We start from the raw sequence: 13,450 nt of genomic DNA, 5'->3' as shown, positions 1-13,450 counted from the left end.
GCAGTTCAAATTTATACCACCATACTCACACATGACAGCAGCACTGTGGCATTTCCTGGTGGATTCCAATAAAGTCTGTGGGCCAGACGCTGGTAAGACTCTGAAAGACTTCAGAAACATCTGATACACAGGCTCATAAATATATCAGAAATCAAACAGAGCTCACAAAATGCATTTGATAAAACTACCTACAAATCTGTGCACTGTAACTGTCACAGAAGTGACTTGTTAGGTTGATCTAAGTCCTATGCTTCTTGGTTCGTATTTAGTATTTATTGGGTGTGTGATTTATCAAGTCTTTCACAGCTTTACAAGTGCCTTTTGACCTGGTCAACTGGACCATTCCCTTGTACGACATTTAGAAGCACAAGCAACTGGAGTTATCAGCGTGCACATTCTATACCTAAATACTGTTTCAAGATTAAACTTCCTAATTCTAGGCAAAACTGCACTGATTATACGGTCGAAAGAATCTGGGAGTCTAAAATGTCAGATTTCGGAAACTGTGATTAAAGTAGATAATAATGCTGATTCACTTTATTGATAGAGCTACCAAAACCGGTTGAACTTCTCTATTTCCCCGAGGGATGGCACAACGAGTATGAACCCCCGACCCCCCAACGCTCATAGTACCAAGAGTACTCCATAGAGTGCATCCGCTATCGCACATTAATATTGATTTTAGTTGGACAGGTTTCGCCTGCGTGAAAGAACGCTGTATAGAACACAGGTTTTAACATCACAATTGAAATGAGGCAGTGAAATTTATTTTACCCATTACTTTTACGAGCTGCATACAGACCTGTCCCTCTGATCCAGTAACCAAATCAGCCAACATTTCTTCATTAAATCTGGCGTGAACAGAGTGCACTGCAAGCCTTTTTAAGGAGTAATTAGATTTTTGTCAGCCCAGCGGAATTCGGCGTACTAATACTAATACCCACCTATCATATATTAGCCAACATAGACATATGCTTATATTGCATGCATCGCGTTAAAGAGCAAATGAGCATAAGAACAAGTCATTTGTCTTTTATTTTTGATTACGCTTAGTCCAGCTTAGGTCGTTGCAAATATTCCGTCCCAGTCAGAGGACACGCACAAAACGTCGGAACAATTTCTTATTCTCACAGTCGGCAATTGTTACAGTTTAGTAGTCTGTTTATTGACATTGTCGCGTCTGGCATTGTTGTTAGTTTATAGACATTGTTGCGTTTAGCATTGTTGCGTTTAGCATTGTTGTGTCTGTTTAATGACATTGTTGTATTCATTTATAATTGTTGTGTCTATTTAATGACATTGTTGTATTTGTATAAAAGCCGAATGACAAGCGGTTTTAGCGTCACCCTTGACGCCGGGCTTACTTGGTCGGCGCACGTCAACCAAGTGGGAAAGAAGGCAGCGCAACGATTAGGTGTGCTAGGCCCGCTTATCAATAGGAGAAGTGGCCTGTCAATCAGGAACGGTGTACTACTCTATAAGCAGCTCATCCGTCCCATAATGGATTACGCATGCCCGATCTGGAGGTCAGCTGCCCACAGCCACGTCCAGAAGCTGCAAGTTCTGCAATCCAAGTGTCTTCGAATTGTTACTAACGCGCCCTGGTACGTTAGTAACAGGCAAATACATGAGGATCTGGGGGTCCCTTTCTTTGCCGACCACATCAGAGCACTAACTGAGAGGTTTGACTCGAGGTTAGCTGGTGTGGGGAACCCCTTAGTTCGGCAACTCGGAAGACACTCGTGCCGAATGAGGGCTGCCAGAGTTCACCCAAGGGCAACCGAGGGCGACTGATGTTCAGCAGGCCAGCCGAAGCCATCCCCAAAAGACGGCCAAGTCAGCACAACGAGTGGTTAGACTACTGGGCTACCCTGACTGAGGTTTTCCGTGCTTTCCTCAGTTGTAAGGCGAATGCCAGGGTATAACTTAATAGGGGCACGGCCCGCCACTCTTCCCCCCGATCATGGAGGCCATCAGCTGAAGTGATCTTCCCCCCATGCCGCAGAGGCCTTCAGCCGAAACGGCCCCTCCCTCTCTGGGTTCATACCCCAGAGACCCAACCAACCAAATTCCTTCGACAACTTGCCTGACAGGATAACCTCCCATCAGCAGCAACAAATCCCAGTTTGAATGGTCGAGGCTCCCGCCACGACGAAACCCCGTTAGCGTTAGCAAAATTTCCGTTCTTATATTACGACCGTTTACCATTTCCAGCAATGCGTCTTGTGCGCAGGAATGGTTTCACCTAGGTAGGGACGATGCTTGCGCTTGCGCAGGCCTCTGCCCTCAGTTAGCTTCTTTGGTTGGTTGGTTGGTTGGTTTTAGCGTTTATGGCCTTTCTGAAGGCCCACCTCCCTGAAGTGTTCCAACAGGTCCAGAAGCAGATCCTGGACGCCATCGCGGCGGAAAAGCAAAGACAGCGGGCAGCAGTGGCAGCAGCATTAAATACAGCGGCTACGACCGTGGTCGGAGGGCCTACTCGAGCCAACACTGGCAAGAGGAAAGCCAAAGAGTTGGACTTGTCCAATTCGAGCGGTTCGTTGGAACCCGCATCCAGGCGCCCGACGCCCGGGCCACTGTCCGGAGCCCAGTCACCTTCTCTGCCGGCACCGGCAAAAGTTCATCGGCCCGATGGCCCGTCGGTAGCAGCAACATCATCCACCGCTTCCATGAGCAGGACAGTGCAGCCCTCAGCCAAGGGACCCGGCTCCCAGCCGGGACCCTCTTCCTCGATGGAGGTGACTGGGGACCTGTCCGGGCCGCTCATTGGTGTGTCATCTGACGCCGCTTCTTCTTCCAACGCTCAAGTGGACAAAACGGCTCCGGGGGAGCGCCGTAACAAAACCCCGGTGTACGTCTCTGGGGTGAAGGACGTACGCAGCTTCCTGCATAGGATTCGCGCGGAGTTGGCCTGCGGGATCGTGGCGCAGATGAAGGGAGACCTTCTGGCTCTTGTGCCTGAGACCGCCGACGGGTTCCGGGCCACCGTCAGGGTCCTGCGGTCCCTCGATGAGGGCGAGGGTGTGAGTTTTCACACATTCTCCCTCCCTGAGGATCGGTGCGTGCGCCTGCTGATTAAAAACCTGGGCGTGCGCATGCCTGAGGCCGAGGTACGCGAGGAGCTGGCCGCCATGCACATTGCTGTGCAGGGGGTCATGCAACTGCGATCGAGGCGCCGGGCCATGGACCAGGACGGTGACCGTCCCCTTACGCCACACTTTATAGTGTCGGTAGCACGAGGCCCCGACGTGGCGAAAGTGCGTTCCCTTACTGAGATCTGCGGTCTGCGGGTCAAGGTAGAAACATATGTTGTACCGAAGGGGCCCATGCAGTGTAAACGGTGCCAACGCTTCGGGCACACGCAGCGGAACTGCGGTTATGCGCCCAGGTGCGTGGCCTGCGGGGACGCTCACCCATCCGGGTCGTGTGCCACCCCCAAGCAACAACTTAAGTGCTGCAGCTGCGGAGGCAACCACACTGCGAACTATAGAGGTTGCAGTAAGTGGAAGGAAGCCAAGACGGCCGCTGCACAGCGTGCGAAAGGGGATCGCGGCCGAAAGGACGACGTCTCCACGCGCCTGCCAGCGCCCAAATCGGCGCTAGCTAAGCCTTCCCTCGAGCAGGAGAACTTGGGCCCTGGGTGGAACCACGTGGTCCGTGGTGGCCGCGTCGTCAAGGCTGCGGCTATGAAGAACCCCGCCCCAACGCCAACTGGAGCCATTGTACAGACTGAGCGGCAGACTATCCCCAAGGGCGGCCGTGCCAAGCCCGCTCGTCCTGTGGCGCCGGTGGCAAATCCCACAGCACCTGCTCTCAAGACGACTGACCCCACCCCACCCAAGGGTCAATCAATGCTCCAGGACATCTCAGATATCCTGGAAACCCTCTCACCACGGGTCTGCATTGAGTTGACACGACGTCTCCTCGCCGCGATCCATTCACTCCCCCCGGGGGGTCTCGTCCGCGAGCCCTCCTCAAAACCGTTCTCCTCTTCATGGCCGACAATGACTGCACGGCCTAGAGGACACGGTAGCAAGGCCTTGCGGCTGGCTTACTGGAACGCCGACGGTGTCCGCGACAGGAAGCTGGAGCTGGAGCAGTTCCTCGGTGACTACGGAGTCGATGTTTGCCTCCTGAACGAGACGCACCTCACGTCGGGTCGGGCCTTGAGGTTCGCGAACTACGTTTGCCACCGTACGGACCGCCCGACGCTAGGGGGTGGCACAGCGATCCTTGTCCGCAGGGGCATTGATCATTACCCTGTGCCGGTATCGGGTCTACAACAACTAGAAGCAACCGCCATTCACCTGGTACTGGCAACCAGGAAAGTCAAGCTAGTGGCGGCATACCTCGCACCCACCCGGCCATGGATAGAGTCGGACCTGACCGAGTGCTTGAGCGGGGGTTTCCCGGTCCTCTTGGCTGGTGACCTCAACGCGAAACACACGGACTGGAATTCTAGCCTTATCTCTACTAGGGGCTCGCTCCTGCGTGATTACGCCAACAGAAATTCCTGCTTCATCTACGGGCCGGATTCTCCAACCACGGCTCCCTACACACACAACGCCACACCTGACGTCCTTGATATTGTCCTCATCAAGGACTTCGTCCTACCGGTGCACCTGACTGTCTGCCCCGCACTCAGCTCAGATCACCTGCCCGTCCAGGCGACCGCTTCTACCCGCTAGTATTCGAGATGAAATACGCCTGAAGAACCGGCTGAGGAGGCGATGGCAGGTCACAAGAGACCCCGCTCTTAAGACCCAGGTCAATCGACTCCAGAGGTCGGTGACCTATCGTCTCAACGAGTGGCGGAACGAACAGTGGAGCGACACGCTCGAATCCTTGGACTGCGAGGACCAGTCGCTTTGGAAAATGACCAAGCGTGTGATGCGAGTCCCCACTCCGTCGCCCCCCTTCTTAGTGATGGGAGGACTGGCTCTCTCGAACCCCGAGAAGGCAGAAGCCCTAGCCGACAGCCTTGAGGTCCAGTTCCAGCCGGTAGACTACCCGTCGGACCTGACTACAATTGACATGGTTAACGAGGCGATGCGAGCATACGAGTATGCCCCTGTAAATGAACCAAAATTAACCAGTCCATCGGAGGTCGCCCAGGCCATCAAGGGACTCAAGCTTGGCAAGGCTCCGGGCCCCAACGGTATACCGAACAGGGTCCTGAAACATCTTCCACGACGCGCGGTAACCTTTCTCACGAAAGTGTTCAACGCGGTCCTTCGCAGGCAACACTTCCCCTCGGCATGGAAACACGCTCGAGTGGTGTCCATACTGAAGCCGGGGAAGGACCCCACGCTACCTTCTTCCTATAGACCCATCAGTCTTCTCGACACGGTCGGCAAACTCTGCGAGAAAATCCTACTAACGAGGGTCCTACACGAGGTCAGTGAACGCGGGCTGCTGCGCGACGAGCAGTTTGGGTTTCGACCCAGACACAGCACATCGTTACAGCTGGCTCGCCTCGTCGAAAGGGTCAACAGAAACCTTGATGAGAAGCGGCTAACCGGCGCGGTTTTCCTGGACGTGGCCAAAGCCTTCGACACAGTCTGGGTCCAAGGCCTCCTATACAAACTGACCGTCCTCAACTTCCCGTCGTACTTGGTAAAAACCATCTCTTCCTACCTCGCTGACCGGACATTCCAGACATCCTTCCAGTCGGCCACGTCCACACGTCGTACCATGCGGGCTGGAGTTGTGCAGGGCGGAATTCTCTCCCCTGTGCTCTTCAGTCTGTATGTCAACGACATACCCACACCGTCCCGCCACGTCGAGTTAGCACAATACGCGGACGACACGGCTCTAGTAGTCACGTCCCGTAGCCCAACGCTTCTCGTCAGGTATCTGGAGACCTACCTCAGTAGACTTGAGCTCTGGCTCAGGGCCTGGAGGATTGCTATCAACGTCTCGAAGAGCACCGCGGTTCTCTTCATTTCCGCGAGAAGACACATCCAACAGCCCCGAGCAGTGCAGTTCCTCGGACAGCCGATCCAATGGGTCAAAACAGCGCAGTATCTGGGGGTCACCCTTGACGCCGGGCTTACTTGGTCGGCGCACGTCAACCAAGTGGGAAAGAAGGCAGCGCAACGATTAGGTGTGCTAGGCCCGCTTATCAATAGGAGAAGTGGCCTGTCAATCAGGAACGGTGTACTACTCTATAAGCAGCTCATCCGTCCCATAATGGATTACGCATGCCCGATCTGGAGGTCAGCTGCCCACAGCCACGTCCAGAAGCTGCAAGTTCTGCAATCCAAGTGTCTTCGAATTGTTACTAACGCGCCCTGGTACGTTAGTAACAGGCAAATACATGAGGATCTGGGGGTCCCTTTCTTTGCCGACCACATCAGAGCACTAACTGAGAGGTTTGACTCGAGGTTAGCTGGTGTGGGGAACCCCTTAGTTCGGCAACTCGGAAGACACTCGTGCCGAATGAGGGCTGCCAGAGTTCACCCAAGGGCAACCGAGGGCGACTGATGTTCAGCAGGCCAGCCGAAGCCATCCCCAAAAGACGGCCAAGTCAGCGCAACGAGTGGTTAGACTACTCGGCTACCCTGACTGAGGTTTTCCGTGCTTTCCTCAGTTGTAAGGCGAATGCCAGGGTATAACTTAATAGGGGCACGGCCCGCCACCCTTCCCCCCGATCATGGAGGCCATCAGCTGAAGTGATCTTCCCCCCATGCCGCAGAGGCCTTCAGCCGAAACGGCCCCTCCCTCTCTGGGTTCATACCCCAGAGACCCAACCAACCAAATTCCTTCGACAACTTGCCTGACAGGATAACCTCCCATCAGCAGCAACAAATCCCAGTTTGAATGGTCGAGGCTCCCGCCACGACGAAACCCCGTTAGCGTTAGCAAAATTTCCGTTCTTATATTACGACCGTTTACCATTTCCAGCAATGCGTCTTGTGCGCAGGAATGGTTTCACCTAGGTAGGGACGATGCTTGCGCTTGCGCAGGCCTCTGCCCTCAGTTAGCTTCTTTGGTTGGTTGGTTGGTTTTAGAGTAGTTGGAAAGGGAGAGTGTTGGAGAGAGTGTTGAGGAGAATCAGGATGTAGAAGTTAGTTGCAAGCGATATGCTGTTGCGGACATTGGTGGAGTCGAGTGAGTGGAGTCAACGAGAGGTCTGGTGTGGCGCCGAGTAAGGACTGGTCGGCTACGTGTGGGAGCACCGGGTACGTGGACCGGGGCGGCTGAGGATCCAGCGAGAGTCCAGTGGGGTGCTACGGGCCGACGCCGAGTAAGGAAGGGTCGGCTACGTGAGCGAGCACCGGGTACGTGGACCGGGGCGGCTGAGGAGCCAGCGAGAGTCCAGTGGGGTGCTACGGGCCGACGCCGAGTAAGGACGGGTCGGCTACGTGAGCGAGCACTGGGTACGTGGACCGGGGCGGCTGAGGAGCCAGCGAGAGTCCAGTGGGGTGCTACGGGCCGACGCCGAGTAAGGAAGGGTCGGCTACGTGAGCGAGCACCGGGTACGTGGACCGGGGCGGCTGAGGAGCCAGCGAGAGTCCAGTGGGGTGCTACGGGCCGACGCCGAGTAAGGACGGGTCGGCTACGTGAGCGAGCACCGGGTACGTGGACCGGGGCGGCTGAGGAGCCAGCGTGTGTCCAGTGGGGTGCTACGGGCCGACGCCGAGTAAGGACGGGTCGGCTACGTGAGCGAGCACCGGGTACGTGGACCGGGGCGGCTGAGGAGCCAGCGAGAGTCCAGTGGGGTGCTACGGGCCGACGTGTAAGAGAAGAGTGTGAAGAGCGGAGCTCGGGGACCAGATAGACTCGATGGACAGTGCGAGAGAATGTGTGTGTGTGTGTGTGTGCACAAAGACTCGAGTGTATTGTTGTAGAGAGTTGACTGTATGTGCAGACCACTGTAACTGATTTAGTTTGATGTGAATAAATCAGGGTTGACAATCCAAGGTCGCAACGCCGACCCACGTTACAATATAAATATAAGAATACGTAGTATAAATTAGTATTTCACGTGTTCCGAATTTCGTGTTGCATTTAAAAGGGCACTGATGCTATAATAGCATTGGAAGGTAATAAGATGTATCTTTTTTGACTACAGGTGCCTGAGGAGAAAAGCGATAACAACCATGGAGAACGTTAAGACATTGATAGACGATCTGATTGGTGATGGAAAGAAAGAAAATTGTGGAGAACAAATATAAGCAGAACCTTTATTTATGATAATAGCTCATTTCGCTCGCATGGAGAAAGAGCTGGAGGTCCTTCGTGAGCGAAACAAAGACGTCGAGGACATGAGAACAAAAATCAAGAACTTAGAGAAGCGAAAAGTGATTGACAATAGAAGCACACACGAAACGATAAATGGTCTGATTCATGTAGTATCAAATATCATGGCCGAAAGCGTCAACCTGAACGAGCAGATTCAGAGCTTACGTGACTGCCACTATCAGAACTTGGCGCCAGCCTGCAGTGAGAACTGGGACGAGGACTGCAGTGACAAAAGGGACGAGGACTGGAGTGAGAACTGGTACGAGGACTGCAGTGAGAATTGGGACGAGGACTGCAGTGAGAATTGGGACGAGGATTGCAGTGAGAAAAGGGACGAGGACTGCAGTGAGAACTGGTACGAGGACTGCAGTGAGAATTGGGATGAGGACTGCAGTGAGAAAAGGGACGAGGACTGCAGTGACAAAAGGGACGAGGACTGCAGTGAGAACTGGGACGTGGACTGCAGTGAGAAAAGGGACGAGGACTGCAGTGAGAACTGGGACGAGGACTGCAGTGAGAATTGGGACGTGGACTGCAGTGAGAAAAGGGACGAGTACTGCAGTGAGAACTGGGACGTGGACTGCAGTGAGAATTGAGACGAGGACTGCAGTGAGAATTGGGACGAGGACTGCAGTGAGAAAAGGGACAAGGACTGCAGTGAGAACTGGGACGTGGACTGCAGTGAGAAAAGGGACGAGGACTGCAGTGAGAACTGGGACGTGGACTGCAGTGAGAAAAGGGACGAGGACTGCAGTGAGAACTGGGACGAGGACTGCAGTGAGAATTGGGACGAGGACTGCAGCGAGAATTGGGACGAGGACTGCAGTGAGAAAAGGCACAAGGACTGCAGTGAGAACTGGGACGTGGACTGCAGTGAGAAAAGGGACGAGGACTGCAGTGAGAACTGGGACGAGGACTGCAGTGAGAATTGGGACGAGGACTGCAGTGAGAATTGGGACGTGGACTGCAGTGAGAAAAGGGACGAGGACTGCAGTGAGAAAAGGGACGAGGACTGCAGTGAGAATTAGGACGAGGACTGCAGTGAGAAAAGGGACGAGGACTGCAGTGAGAAAAGGGACGAGGACTGCAGTGAAAATTGGGACGAGGACTGCATTGAGAATTGGGACGAGGACTGCATTGAGAAAAGGGACGAGGACTGCTGTGAGAATTGGGACGAGGACTGCAGTGAGAACTGGGACGAGGACTGTAGTGAGAAAAGGGACGAGGACTGCAGTGAGAATTGGGACGAGGACTGCAGTGAGAATTGGGACGAGGACTGCATTGAGACAAGGGACGAGGACTGCAGTGAGAACTGGGATGAGGACTGTAGTGAGAAAAGGGACGAGGACTGCAGTGAGAATTGGGACGTGGTTGCATTGAGAAAAGGGACGAGGACTGCAGTGAGAAAAGGGACGAGGACTGCATTGAGAAAAGGGAAGAGGACTGCAGTGAGAATTGGGACGAGGACTGCATTGAGAAAAGGGACGAGGACTGCAGTGAGAACTGGGACGAAGACTGTAGTGAGAAAAGGGACGAGGACTGCAGTGAGAATTGGGACGAGGACTGCAGTGAGAATTGGGACGAGGACTGCAGTGAGAAAAGGGACGAGGACTGCATTGAGAAAAGGGACGAGGACTGCATTGAGAAAAGGGACGAGGACTGCAGTGAGCATTGGGACGAGGACTGCAGTGAGAACTGGGACGAGGACTGCATTGAGAACTGGGACGAGGACTGCATTGAGAATTGGGACGAGGACTGCAGTGAGAACTGGGACGAGGACTGCAGTGAGAATTGGGACGAGGACTGTATTGAGAATTGGGACGAGGACTGTATTGAGAAAAGGGACGAGGACTGCAGTGAGAATTGGGACGAGGACTGCATTGAGAAAAGGGACGAGGACTGCAGTGAGAATTGGGACGAGGACTGCATTGAGAATTGGGACGAGGACTGCATTGAGAAAAGGGACGAGGACTGCATTGAGAACTAGGATGAGGACTGCAGTGAGAAAAGGGACGAGGACTGCAATGAAAATTGGGACGAGGACTGCATTGAGAAAAGGGACGAGGACTGCAGTGAGAATTGGGACGAGGACTGCAGTGGGAACTGGGACGAGGACTGCAGTGAGAATTGGGACGTGGACTGCAGTGAGAATTGGGACGTGGACTGCAGTGAGAAAAGGGACGAGGACTGCAGTGAGAACTGGGACGAGGACTGCGTTGAGAAAAGGGTCGAGGACTGCAGTGGGAATTGGGACGAGGACTGCAGTGAGAAAAGGGACGAGGACTGCAGTGAGAAAAGGGACGAGGACTGCAGTGAAAATTGGGACGAGGACTTCATTGAGAAAAGGGACGAGGACTGCAGTGAGAATTGGGACGAGGACTGCATTGAGGAAAGGGACGAGGACTGCAGTGAGAATTGGGACGAGGACTGCAGTGAGAACTGGGACGAGGACTGTAGTGAGAAAAGGGACGAGGACTGCAGTGAGAATTGGGACGAGGACTGCAGTGAGAATTGGGACGAGGACTGCATTGAGGAAAGGGACGAGGACTGCAGTGAGAACTGGGATGAGGACTGTAGTGAGAAAAGGGACGAGGACTGCAGTGAGAATTGGGACGAGGACTGCATTGAGAAAAGGGACGAGGACTGCAGAGAGAATTGGGACCAGGACTGCATTGAGAAAAGGGACGAGGACTGCATTGAGAAAAGGGACGAGGACTGCAGTGAGAATTGGGACGAGGACTTCATTGAAAAAGGACTAGGACTGCAGTGAGAACTGGGACGAGGACTGTAGTGAGAAAAGTGACGAGGACTGCAGTGAGAACTGGGACGAGGACTGCAGTGAGAAAAGGGACGAGGACTGCAGTGAGAATTGGGACGAGGACTGCAGTGAGAATTAGGACGAGGACTGCAGTGAGAAAAGGGACGAGGACTGCAGTGAGAAAAGGGACGAGGACTGCAGTGAAAATTGGGACGAGGACTGCATTGAGAAAAGGGACGAGGACTGCAGTGAGAATTGGGACGAGGACTGCATTGAGAATTGGGACGAGGACTGCATTGAGAAAAGGGACGAGGACTGCTGTGAGAATTGGGACGAGGACTGCAGTGAGAACTGGGACGAGGACTGTAGTGAGAAAAGGGACGAGGACTGCAGTGAGAATTGGGACGAGGACTGCAGTGAGAATTGGGACGAGGACTGCATTGAGAAAAGGGAAGAGGACTGCAGTGAGAATTGGGACGAGGACTGCATTGAGAAAAGGGACGAGGACTGCAGTGAGAATTGGGACGAGGACTGCAGTGAGAACTGGGACGAAGACTGTAGTGAGAAAATGGACGAGGACTGCAGTGAGAATTGGGACGAGGTCTGCAGTGAGAATTGGGACGAGGACTGCAGTGAGAAAAGGTACGAGGACTGCAGTGAGAATTGGGACGAGGACTGCATTGAGAAAAGGGACGAGGACTGCATTGAGAAAAGGGACGAGGACTGCAGTGAGCATTGGGACGAGGACTGCAGTGAGAACTGGGACGAGGACTGCATTGAGAATTGGGACGAGGACTGCATTGAGAATTGGGAAGAGGACTGCAGTGAGAATTGGGACGAGGACTGTATTGAGAAAATTGACGAGGACTGCAGTGAGAATTGGGCCGATGACTGCATTGAGAAAAGGGACGAGGACTGCAGTGAGAATTGGGACGAGGACTGCATTGAGAAAAGGGACGAGGACTGCAGTGAGAATTGGGACGAGGACTGCAGTGAGAAAAGGGACGAGGACTGCATTGAGAACTAGGATGAGGACTGCAGTGAGAAAAGGGACGAGGACTGCAGTGAAAATTGGGACGAGGACTGCATTGAGAAAAGGGACGAGGACTGCAGTGAGAATTGGGACGAGGACTGCAGTGAGAACTGGGACGAGGACTGCAGTGAGAACTGGGTCGAGGACTGCAGTGAGAATTGGGACGTGGACTGCAGTGAGAATTGGGACGTGGACTGCAGTGAGAAAAGGGACGAGGACTGCAGTGAGAACTGGGACGAGGACTGCGTTGAGAAAAGGGTCGAGGTCTGCAGTGGGAATTGGGACGAGGACTGCAGTGAGAAAAGGGACGAGGACTGCAGTGCGAAAAGGGACGAGGACTGCAGTGAAAATTGGGACGAGGACTGCATTGAGAAAAGGGACGAGGACTGCAGTGAGAATTGGGACGAAGACTGCATTGAGGAAAGGGACGAGGACTGCAGTGAGAATTGGGACGAGGACTGCAGTGAGAACTGGGACGAGGACTTCATTGAGAAAAGGGACGAGGACTGCAGTGAGAATTGGGACGAGGACTGCAGTGAGAATTGGGACGAGGATTGCAGTGAGAAAAGGGACGAGGACTGCAGTGAGAACTGGTACGAGGACTGCAGTGAGAATTGGGACGAGGACTGCAGTGAGAAAAGGGACGAGGACTGCAGTGACAAAAGGGACGAGGACTGCAGTGAGAACTGGGACGTGGACTGCAGTGAGAAAAGGGACAAGGACTGCAGTGAGAACTGGGACGAGGACTGCAGTGAGAATTGGGACGTGGACTGCAGTGAGAAAAGGGACGAGGACTGCAATGAGAACTGGGACGTGGACTGCAGTGAGAATTGGGACGAAGACTGCAGTGAGAATTGGGACGAGGACTGCAGTAAGAAAAGGGACTAGGACTGCAGTGAGAACTGGGACGTGGACTGCAGTGTGAAAAGGGACGAGGACTGCAGTGAGAACTGGGACGTGGACTGCAGTGAGAAAAGGGACGAGGACTGCAGTGAGAACTGGGACGAGGACTGCAGTGAGAATTGGGACGAGAACTGCAGTGAGAATTGGGACGAGGACTGCAGTGAGAAAAGGGACAAGGACTGCAGTGAGAACTGGGACGTGGACTGCAGTGAGAAAAGGGACGAGGACTGCAGTGAGAACTGGGACGAGGACTGCAGTGAGAATTGGGACGTGGACTGCAGTGAGAAAAGGGACGAGGACTGCAGTGAGAACTGGGACGTGGACTGCAGTGAGAAAAGGGACGAGGACTGCAGTGAGAACTGGGACGAGGACTGCAGTGAGAACTGGGACTAGGACTGCAGTGAGAAAAGGGACAAGGACTGCAGTGAGAACTGGGACTAGGACTGCAGTGAGAAAAGGGACGAGGACTGCATTTAGAAAAGGGACGAGGACTGAAGTGAGAACTGGGA

General features: G+C 53.8%; 1 long non-coding RNA gene across 1 annotated transcript in view; it reads right to left on the bottom strand.

Moving 5' to 3' along the window:
* Positions 1-13,450, bottom strand: part of LOC147870720 (uncharacterized) — a 65,524-nt gene that overhangs the window by 28,118 nt on the left and 23,956 nt on the right. The gene's annotated exons all lie outside the window — the stretch shown is intronic.

The sequence above is a fragment of the Zootermopsis nevadensis genome, unplaced genomic scaffold (assembly GCF_977971745.1).
Source record: "Zootermopsis nevadensis isolate Lab colony 2312 unplaced genomic scaffold, Znev_1.0 Znev_ptg000208l, whole genome shotgun sequence".
NCBI classification, from domain to species: domain Eukaryota; kingdom Metazoa; phylum Arthropoda; class Insecta; order Blattodea; family Termopsidae; genus Zootermopsis; species Zootermopsis nevadensis.
This window is presented reverse-complemented; position numbering and strand designations above follow the sequence as displayed.